Source organism: Geotrypetes seraphini, chromosome 14, assembly GCF_902459505.1.
Source record: "Geotrypetes seraphini chromosome 14, aGeoSer1.1, whole genome shotgun sequence".
In the NCBI taxonomy this organism is placed as follows: domain Eukaryota; kingdom Metazoa; phylum Chordata; class Amphibia; order Gymnophiona; family Dermophiidae; genus Geotrypetes; species Geotrypetes seraphini.
The window spans coordinates 30309103-30317247 of NC_047097.1; positions in this window are offsets into that span (position 1 = coordinate 30309103).

Here is an 8145-nt window from a genome sequence, read left to right on the forward strand (position 1 = left end):
CTTTACACATTCAAAAATTACCACCGGACACCTGAGCATGCCTCACAATAAGGCATTTTATTGCAGCAGTAAACAGCATTAGTGCTTACCTCAGCTTAGTAAAAGGATCTCTTAAACCGCAAGACCCCCTAGAGACAGGAAAATACTGCATCTGAATGTAACTCACTTTAAGCTGCTTCTGAGAAAGACATGAGATAAATCTAAAACAAAAATCCAGTACCAGTATCCAGGTATATTGTGAATGAATATAAAATCTATATAAAATCCAGAAATAGCTAAGAAGAAAAAAAAAAAAAAATTAAATTGAATCAGGTTGGGCAGACTGGATGGACCATTCGGGTCTTTATCTGCCGTCATCTACTATGTTACTATGTTAGGTCACTCAGGACCTATAAAGCAATTCCATTATATCATAATGGAACAAACTTCTATGAGTCACACAACCACTGTAAACATTTCAGTGTTTTATGTTTTATTAACACTTCTTATACTGCTCGTTCATACGACAGGTCCAAGTGTTTTACAATAACTATAAAATATAGAAAATAACTCCTATTAAAATATGACAGACCTAAAGACATTTAAACAAGAGATAAATTACGTTCACACATAAATACAACACCACATAACCCAAAACAAACCTGAATGCCACCCAGCCATTAAAATCACAGGATTCACATTGCAAAGATCCTCTCCCCTCAATATATATGAATTATCTCTGATAATGAAGAATCTTTACCAAATGCCTCACAAAAATAAAATGTTTTTAGTCTAGTCTTGAATGCTTGCATGTTTACCTCCAACTTCAATTCACATGGTAAATGATTCCATAAGTGAGGACCAATGAAATAAAAAGCCTTATTTCTTGATTCCCATTTTGCCTTATTGGCTGAAGGAAGAACCAGCTTATTATCTTGGATTGATCTCAGAATTCTAACTGGTGTATAAGGAATTATCCCAGGACAAGCAGGCAGCATATTCTCATTGATGGGTGAAGTCACAGTTCTCGATAGCCCGCACTGCGCATGTGCAAGTGCCTTCCCACCCGCAGAGCTAAGAAGTCGCATTTTCAAAGGCTGTTGAAAATTTTTTCACTGCCTTCCCGCTCTCGCGGTTTTCTGACTTTTTAGACAGTTTCTTTTTCTTTTCTCATTAAAAAATAAATATTATTCATCCAACTGAACTTTTATAGTTTATTTATTTTTTATTTACTGTTGTCGGTTTGGCCTTAGTGGGGCCTTATGGATCGCCATTTTGTTTTCTTCTCACTTCATGGCTCTTGTTCCGTGCAGGTTTTTCCTGCTCAATTTTCCTCCACGCGGTTGTGGAACTTGTCTTCACCATCATTCTTCTGTTATTATCCCAGGACAAGCAGGCAGCATATTCTTGACTGATGGGTGACGGCACCGACGGAGCCCCGGTACGGACACTTTTAGAGTGATTGCACTCTAAGAACTTGGAAAGTTCTAGAGGCCGCACCGCGCATGCGCGAGCGCCCCCCGCCCGACACAGGCGCGCGGTCCCCAGTTTCTTAGTTTCCGCGGAGCTAAGAAGACGCGTTTTTCAACGGCCATTGAAAATTTTTCTCTTCGCCTTCCCGCTCGCGTAAACCCCTTTGGCTCTATTGCCTTTTTTCTTTTATTTTATTTTGGTAAAAAAAAAAAAAAATACCTTGTATTTTTTCTTCAAATTGGTTTTTCCCCAGCGGGGCCTTCTGCCATCATCGAGGCCTCGGCTTTCGATTTGGCGGAAGCCGTTTTTCCTTTCATGCCCCCTCAGCCAGGGTTCAAGAAGTGCCAGCGGTGTGCACGGCCTATCTCCCTTACGGACCCGCACAACTGGTGCCTACAGTGCCTGGGTCCGGAGCATCAGGCTTCCACCTGCACCCTCTGTGCCACGTTGAAAAAACGTACATTGAAAAATCGCGAAATTCAACAGCGATTACTTTTCGGTACCGATATGTCCGATCCCGCGACATCGACACCGGTATCAGCTTCTGTACAATCGGCACCCACCTCATCGACACCGCGCGACACCGCGCCGGCGTCGCAACACCCAGGTAAGCCGGCTAAGAAGCCTTCCCCGCTGGAGCGTCCTCCGGTCTCGATTGCAGCGAGCCTAGTCCTGCCGACCGTGAGGCGCCAGCGGAAGCACTCCGCCCCTATTGAGGTGAGTCCCTCGACATCGGGCTCCTCATCTCCGGGATGTAGAGCGGCACCGCAGAGCTTTGATGGCAACTTCAGTAGCTGGAACCTAAGGACAGAACCAGGTAGATTTCTACAGTCTAAGGCTCAGAAATATCACAGAAAAAAGAAGACTCAAATTAATCATGAATTTATAATGGGTGTAACTATTGGGCTGACTGGATGGACTGTTCAGGTCTTTTATCTGCTGTCTTACTATGTTTATAACATTTCAGTTCTTATAGTCTGCAGTTAACCTCAACTCTATGTGGGTAATGATTTAAAAGACTGGGACAATATTCCCGATATTCAAAACAATTTAGCCATCCACTGACCAGTTAAATTGCTCAGTTGCGGCTAGTCACTGATATTCAGCTGCACTTAACCAGCTAAGTACCACTGAATTTCCAGTTGGCGCGAACACAAAGCCAGCTATGTTAGTAGTATGACCCAGAGGGTGGTGGACACATGGAACGCGCTTCTGGAGGAAGTGATAGGCCAGAACTCGGTACAGGGGTTCAAGGAAGGTTTGGATAGGTTCCTGGAGGATAAGGGGATAGAGGGGTACAGATAGAACTTGAGGTAGGTTATAGAAGTGGTCAGAAACCACTTCACAGGTCGCAGACCTGATGGGCCACCGCGGGAGCGGACCGCTGGGCGAGATGGACCTCTGGTCTGACCCAGTGGAGGCAACTTCTTATGTTCTTATGACTGTTTAAGTGTTGGTATCTGAGTTACTGCATAAATAGGACTGCATACATTTTTGGTCCTCTTTTACTAAGCTGCAGTAGAGGTTATTATGAACGTCAGAGCAGTGTTGGGAGTATTTAGCACTCCAGGCCACAGTAGAAACCTCTACTGTGGCTTAGTAAAAGGTGGGGGGTTTATGTGATAACCCAGGGCCACTTAAGTGATAAATATCTTTGATATAGTAGCAATATATGAGAGCTGCCTTGACCTTCCTAGGACATTGCTCTGGTGGACATTAGCCACTAAAGGGGGGAGGGGGTAATTCATCAAGCAGGGTTAGTGTTTAATACATTTTTAACTACGTTAAGGGAATTAGTGCATGCTAAATTCTAAAGCAACTTTTATACCTATGGGTTTCTAGTATTTAATATGTGTTAATTCCTTTAACACACATTAAGGTGTGTTAAATTCTAATTTTGTTTAATGAAGTTCCCCCCTTAGGGCTAGATTCACAAACCTGCCCGATTGGGCCTGATCTGGGCAGGTCCGATGAATTCTTCAAAGTAGAATATACAGATGGGGGCGATCGGAGGAACACCCCATCTTCCTGCCTGGATCGCTCTACAGCGATCCAGTATATGCGCACACCATCTATAGATGGTCTGCGCATGCGCCAGACCTCTGGGCCCGGTAGAGTGTTTTTGTTGGGTTTTTTTCTTTTTTTTAAACAGGCAACTGAGCAGGGAGAGCAACCAGCAATCTTCCACCTCCATGGCGCCATGTCACCACTGCAGGAAGGAAGAGCAGGCAGGGCAAAAAAGAACATTTTTAGCCAGCTGAAATCCCGAAGATCCAGGGATGCCGGGCTGCGAGCCGTGGGGACAGCCTATTGGTACTTGCTGCAACCTAGAAGCAGAGGGGGGAGGGGAACTGCCAGACCACGGAACTGAACAGGAAACCCGCCCCGACTCTCCTACTCTCTGCTGCCCTTCCCCTCAGTGCGAGCCTGTGGTTTTAAAGCAGGGCAGCACTGCGGGAAGGGCGGCAGAGAGCAGCAGAGTCGGGGTGCATTTTTCCCCACAGTGGAGTTTCTAGTATCCATTTGCAAGCAGGGAGTTTCAGGGCTGGTATTTCAACGCAGGAGAGAGCAGGAAAGGAGTGAGCGACTGGTCCTCACCAGTTGCTTGGTTTCAGATTGGCTAGCCCAGTCAGTGTGCCTGAAAAATCGCTGCCTTGCTAGATTTGCATGCCATTTCCCTCATTTGCATGTATGGATTGGATCAGGTGCGGCCAGGTTAGTGAATCAAGTCGGGATCGTAAAGGGGTTGCAAACCGATCGGTACACGATCGGTTTGCTTAGTGGATCTAGCCTTTAGAGCAGGGGTGTCCAATGTCGGTCCTCGAGGGCCGCAGTCCAGTCGGATTTTCAGGATTTCCCCAATGAATATACATGAGGTCTATTTGCATGCTCTGCTTTCATTGTATGCTGATAGATCTCATGCATATTCATTGGGGAAATCCTGAAAACCCGACTGGATTGCGGCCCTCGAGGACTGACATTGGACATCCCTGTCTTAGAGTCTTTATGTGAAGGACAGTAGAATATAAAGATAAATTAAAATGAAAAAAAATTGCAATGAAATAAATAAGACACAGTGAACTTGAAATTAATTATATAGTTTATGAGTTATTTGAAGCAAAGTTCTTGGGATAGAAGTGGGTCAGTAGAATGATATCATCATGTTTTAGAGTAAAGGGCTATGGAAAAAAAAAAAAGAACAGGAAAACAGAATGACTAGAAATCATGAACAGGTTCATCAAAATAAATGGCCTTGCAAGGGTTGGTTTTGTATTTTCAAGAACAGAACATCACTAGGATTAAGTAGTTGGATACATAGATTATCATTGACCTTAATATAGATAAGAAATGTCTTGGCAACCCAGATATTTATCAGGCTTGTAATTTAAAGCTTAAAGTGTTTTTAAAAGCTGGACTAGTCTGAAAGTCTGCAACTTTTAATTGCAGACACCCCAAGTCCCCCACATCTTTTAAAAATTCCCTGGCTATACTCCCTTCCACCTTCCAGTTCATCTATTGGAACCCTTAGTGGCCGTGCTTAGGAATGGGAGAACCAGGAGGAACATCAGCACACAAATAAGTGTTAACCCTAAGTTAAATGATGTAGTTCAGTGTCACATGAATTGGTGGCTCCTAAGGATGGTACAGTAGAAATGGGAATCAGTTGAGCCAGTGAAATTCAATCAAAGCAAACATTCCCACCTCAGGCAATTCAACAAAATTAAATGTTATGTGTCCCTGAATTGGACTACTGTTTAAGGCAGGGGCTCCAAGGGGTGCTAGTGAACTGAAATTTTATGAATATGCAAATAAAGCTGTGAAAATATTGGCTAGGGAATTAGAAGTAAAAAGAATTGAGAAAATTGGGGGGGAGAGGAAGATTTTATACTGTATGGGAATGAAGAGATTAAACAACAAATTGTCAAGTTTTTCTTATCACACATTGTAAGTTTGAGCCTCGAGAATTAGCAAGGCAGGAATGTGATCATATTTGGAGGGGTTAATTTGCCAGCTATCCCAAGAAGCAGTGATTCTAGATGCTGAAGTTTTTATACATCATCAAGGGCCTTGTGCTCGTTAGATTCAAATTGGTTGGTTCTTCCATCACCTAGATTGGCTTATTATGAGTCTACTTAAGGCTGCTTTTTTCTTTCTCCAATTCTTTGACCTAGAGATGGGAATAACTAGTGAGATACCATATATACTCAAGATTTAAATCAAGTTTCAAGTTTATTAAAATTTTGCTAAAATGCAAATTAAGTTTTCTAAGCGTTTTACAATTTGTATAAAAAAGGGGAAAACAATTAACAAGTAATTACCAACTAAACAATACGTCACACACGTGAAACAATAGGAAAGTGTGGAGAACTACAATTTAAAAGTAAAGAGAACAAGAAGGGTAGCAAGGGAGTGCAGATTATTAAATGACCTTGGCTAATTCCAAGTCTTTTCAACAGTTATATACATCATGGAAGAGATAGCGCTTTAAATTTCCCTTGAACTTATCTAGATTTTTTTTCTGACCTGATATGAAGTGGTAGGGAATTCTATGCTGTGGGGGGTCGTAATTTTCAAAAAGCATTTGGTATTATTTCCTTTGTTTAAAGATCGGGTTTGTTAATTCAATTATTTTATTCATTTTAATTTTTATGGGGATTTTTTAAGGGTTTGAATGGAACTTAGTGTTACTGATACTTTCCTTTTTTTTAATATGGCATTCTTTTCTTTATTTTATGTAGATTGATTAATTTGTAAGCCACTGTGACTTTTAACAATCAGCGGGGTATCAAATATATAATAAATATTAACACATAAAAGGGGAATACTGCAGGCTATCAAGGACTTGCAGGGAGATAAATTTCTAGGGGGTAGATGAGTACTGGAGCAAAATGTTATTTAACACAATATTATTGGATATTTAGCTTCCATTTCTTGTGAAGAAGACAAGGATCTTAATTACAAACACAAAGAGGACAAGGAAGGGTAAGCCAACTATGTGGAGCATGTAGACTGATTTCTTCATTACATGTGGACATTCAAATCTTGGTAATTGTTTAACAAGGATTTTTCCAGTTGTGATTAACCTGTATCATGCCAGTTTTGTGTTGGATGGGCGGCTGAGGAGCGTCCATGTGCCACATGCTTCTGGGGCACATGAGAAGAGTGGTAGCACTGGGCTTAGTCCCCTCTGGTCCCTTCGGGGTCTTGGAATCGCAAGATGCTTTAATGTTGGGTCAAAAATCCCTCCTAGAGCCCTCAAATAGCAACTTGGTGTCATTGACAAAATGCAGATGCACAGATGCCTTGAAACCCATGAGGAGACAGGAAGTGTCCCTGCAGAGGTCCTTATCAGATACAGTTCAGGAATTTGTCAGATTTTGTGAGCTAGATTTTTGAAGCTTATATGAAATATAAAAGGTTGTCTGCATAGCTTGGTGATATGCTGGTGGCAGTTCAGGGGGATTTTTACCTTACAGAGCACTGGTCCATCACAAAAGGGTACTCTGCAAGAGCCAGAGGTCCAGTCAGAAAGGGACTGGGATGACTAGGGATCAGGATCATTTGCTTTATTTATTGTAGGTATTTATATACTGCCTATCAAAGTTATCTAAGTGGTTTACAAGCAGGTACAAGCATTTTCCCTATCTGTTCTTGTGGGCACACAATGTAACGTACTTGGGACAATGGAGCTATATTCCCGCAAAGTGAATCCTCAGGTTTAGAGGATTATGGATCGCAAGTGGGCACTACAAGCTAAGAGTCTTTTGGAAGCTCAGGACCAGGGACAAGACCCGACAGTGTACAGGCTGTTTAAACCAGCGGATTTAATGGAAGTTATTATAGTATCTCTGAAAGAGTTAAATTTGGAACCGCCACAGAGTTTCATGGTTCAAATTTCCCTTATGAGCAGCTCTAAGACCCAGTCCACATTTTTCTTTCTCATTCAGAGATCACCATGATGCTGAGAGAGCATTGGGAGGCACCAGAGGACCCTTTAAGGGTTGCCAGAGCCATGACGGAATTGCACCTGGTAGCTCCTGAGTTTCAGCAGTTATTTGTGCCAACTAAGGTGGATTCGCCGGTAGCGCAAGTTACAAAACACACATAGTTTCCTAATGAAAGTGGAGTAATTTTTAAAGGATGCACAGAATCATAGAGTGGGCTTAGTCTCCAAATGAGAGTTTGAAGCTGTAGTTTTTGGTCTGAAAGCGGAGACGGTAGCTTCCTTCATGGTGCAAGCCTGCCATGACATGCTGTGTCAGGCTCTGGCTTTGGAGGAGAACGCATATCCCCAGGCAGCGATTGGCTGGCACGGAACTTCCTCTCCGATGTCAGAATTGACATGGGGGGGGGGAAGGCTTGTGCAGTTGCTGCACGAAGATGATGTTAGTGCGGCGGTGGGGGCCCATTTTTAGCTCACTTGTCCTGCTCCTTCTGAAAATGGGACATTTTGGCATCCTGAAACCGTGCGTGGGGACAACAGGACGTATGGTCACATTAGTCTTAGTGCATGTTGTTCTGTGTTAAAGTATGGTGTTTTGTGTTAGTGCACAAAAGAGGGAACCAGCAAGGGAAGGGGAGGACCCCAAGAGTAATTACAAAATCCAGAAAAAAAGTAGGGTCAAAACAATGGACTTCAATAACAATAAAACACAAATAGGCAACTTGACACAGAGCCGTGTTTCGGCAGAA